Source organism: Marmota marmota, unplaced genomic scaffold (assembly GCF_001458135.2).
Source record: "Marmota marmota marmota unplaced genomic scaffold, marMar, whole genome shotgun sequence".
Lineage (NCBI taxonomy): Eukaryota > Metazoa > Chordata > Mammalia > Rodentia > Sciuridae > Marmota > Marmota marmota.
In genome coordinates this window covers 68,604,250-68,607,315 of record NW_025999842.1, presented here as the reverse complement: position 1 = coordinate 68,607,315, position 3,066 = coordinate 68,604,250, and the positions used below count along the sequence as shown (strand labels likewise).

General features: G+C 42.9%; 1 non-coding gene across 1 annotated transcript; it reads left to right on the top strand.

Moving 5' to 3' along the window:
* The first annotated feature begins 2,741 nt into the window (after nt 1-2,741).
* Nucleotides 2,742-2,847, top strand: LOC125616033. The gene has a single exon (XR_007346645.1). It is a non-coding gene; the product is annotated as a U6 spliceosomal RNA (small nuclear RNA).
* The last annotated feature ends 219 nt before the right edge of the window (nt 2,848-3,066 follow it).

Below are 3,066 nucleotides of genomic sequence, written 5' to 3'. Positions count from 1 at the left end.
CAACACTCTGTGATTCTGGTGATGAGCAGAAGGAGGAGAGTGAGCCATCACCGCTGAGTATCTAGAAGAGACCATGGAGGCCAAGCCCCCTGGTACATGCCTGCATCTTCTATGAGCCTGAGCCACAGTCAGTGTCCTGGCACTACTGTGATTCTAGGTTTCCAATTAGAAATGAAAGAGAAAATTCAAGATGCCAGTTAAGCATGAATTTCAGGCATGTTTAAAATTTATTCACTCTTTAATCTGAAATTCAAATTTAACTGTGTGTCCCGTATTTTTATTTGAGAACCCTCTAAGCCTCTATTTTTTTCTCAGTCATTCATTGAAGGGAATATAAAAAAATCTGTTTTATCTTCAATTCCCTGGACTGGGAGTGTGGTTTCTTGTGATACAACAAATGGCACCATTTCTCTATAAAAGCTGCATTCAAGCCTGCCCAGACTTCCAAGGAGTTATTACACTGTGATGTCATTTGGTGCTGTTCTAAATTGCTGGTCTTTTCTCTCCTGCTTTACAGATGAGGAACTATCTGTAAACCTTGCAGAGCTGGGCCTCATCTCACACCTCTGAGCAATCTAAGCCCCTACAATCCCCTACAGCATCACCAGATTCCACCTGTCTTCCCTCAACCAAAAGCATCTGAAAAGGCTCCATTGTGTATTATAAAATGAAGCACATTCAACATGTTTTTCAAATTCCCTCTTCTTCACTCACCCGACTTTTCATTCCAGTATCTCTCAGGAGCCTTTGGGCTCTCATTTTCTTTGATCTATGACCCACCTATATAACCTTGTGAGGTCCCAAGGACAACACAAGGATCTCAAACAGTGTGTGGATGCATACAGCCTGCTGTTCTCTGCATGTCATTGTGCAAGACAAACTGCACTGCACTGAAACAATGTGAGGGTCCCACAGTGCTAGCCAGAGTCGGTCACATGCAAAGCTTACTGCATTCAACATCCATTTCAAGGTTCTCTGGGGTGGGGAGCCAGCTCAGCCCCTGTGCTTGGCAGGCAGCTGGCCGGCACGGAACCCTTGAGGGCAGTGGCAGCCTCTCTCTGCACTAAACTCCACAGACCAGTCCCCACCTCTCCCTTCCCCAGTGCAGGGGAAAAAGCCCACAAACCTGGGTGGCAACACTCTCAAATAACATCCCCGCTCACATGCCATCCAGTTCTTGCTGCTGAGTTATTTCTGGAATGACTTTTTTTCTCTATACTGTGTTACCTGTTTATGCACAACAATGCCATCTGTTTTTGAATAAATAACACACAACGACAGAGACTCTGGTTTCGGGGTGCTTTATGCCACATCTAATACACTGTCACCTGATGTCTTGTAAGATGTGTGCTTTTGGAAAGATACTAAAAAGAGAGATGACTTTCAATCTAAAGATACCCTCCCCCATTCCATTTCCATACATTTTCTAGGGCACTCTGAAGAAGAACACTGACAGCAAGTATTCAGGAGCCTGGCATTCCTAAAGTCTGCAGTCTTGACATTTTCTTTTCTATTATCTAGAGAATAATAATGATAAAAAATAGCTACCGTGTATTAAGTGCTGACCACGTGTCAGTCCTCTTGGGAGTTGCACTACTGTGTGCTGTTACAAACCCTCTTCCACAAACTGAGACACAGTGCAGCCGAGAAACCTGCCCCATGTTATATGACTAGGGAAACTCAGGGAAGTTTGGCTCCAAAGGGATGTTTTCTTTACCCATACATTATTCTAATACCCTAAATAACAACTAGCTAAAATTTTACATATAGAATAGGTCTATACAGAAGGAAGAAGTCCTGACTACTAAAATATAGACAGGTAAGGTAAAACAATGATATCTTCCTTTTCATCTAGCACAGGGTCATTTCTGATCAAGGCTGAGGGAGGGAGAAGCCACTGGGTACTTTGGGAAATGACAGGAGTAGTAGACCCCAAACAGAAAATCTGAAGCCTTTCCCAACCACTTTTCCTGACTTCACTCCTGTTTAACATGATGATGTTAGTTCAGAAGGTGAGAGTATATATTTGTAGTCTGAACCAGTTACCTCCTGCTGCGGATTCCCACTGCAGTCAGCTGGGCAGAGGCCCTTGTTTCCTTTTGTGCCTTTGAGTAGCCCCTGTAAATGCAGTTCACTTCTAGCAAGCTGCAGGACCGTCCCTGGTCAAGCACAACTTTCTCTGCTTGCCTTCCCTAATCCAGCCTTCTCCATGGCGGGATGTTCCCCGATAGACCTGCTGGGCACGCTGCTCACACCTCCATCCAGAGCCAACCCCTCCATCTAGTCATCTGTCCATCTACAGGTTTGCTTTTTCAACAATACTGGGGATTCCTCCAGGGCAAAGACCTTGTTTTCTTTTTGCATATGGAGCTTCAGAGTCTATGAATAAATGAATGAATATATTCAATGGCAGGATGATACTTTCAATTCAGGCCCCTCATCTAAGATTAAAAGTTCAATAATTTAATACAGAGTGTATCTCCAGCTCCTAGCTTCCTTGGACCCAAAAGAAATGACAATTGTCCAAGAGCACAAATGTAAAAAATTAATTTTTGCCTTCAAATACTGCTTTTAATATCCAATAAAATAGTTATATTATTTGTTTTAGAAGACAGAAAAATTGAATAGATCATAATATTGCAAATATCACAAAAGCCAATTATAATGAAGTTATTATTGAAATGTGGTCTAAATAGTTTTCTGGGCTATTTTCAGAGTTTCCCTAAAAGAATTATTGGTTCGTGCTTGCCTCGGCAGCGCATACACTGATATTGGAACCACAGGAGTAGACTGGCATGGCCCCTGCACAAGGATGACAGGCAAACTCATGAAGCGTTCCATATTTTTGACTCAGAGAACTACTGCACATTTTGGCTCATATGTGGAAGCTAGTTGCAGGGAAGAGAAAGGGGAGAGAAAAAGACATCGTGAAAGTAGAAAGAAAATCAACAGAGCAGAACAAGAGCAGGGGGAGGAGGAGGGGAGGGAACAGGGACGTATCGAGGAGTAAAACTGATCAAATTATGCTCTATGCAGGCACTGATATTCCAACAACAACAATAATAA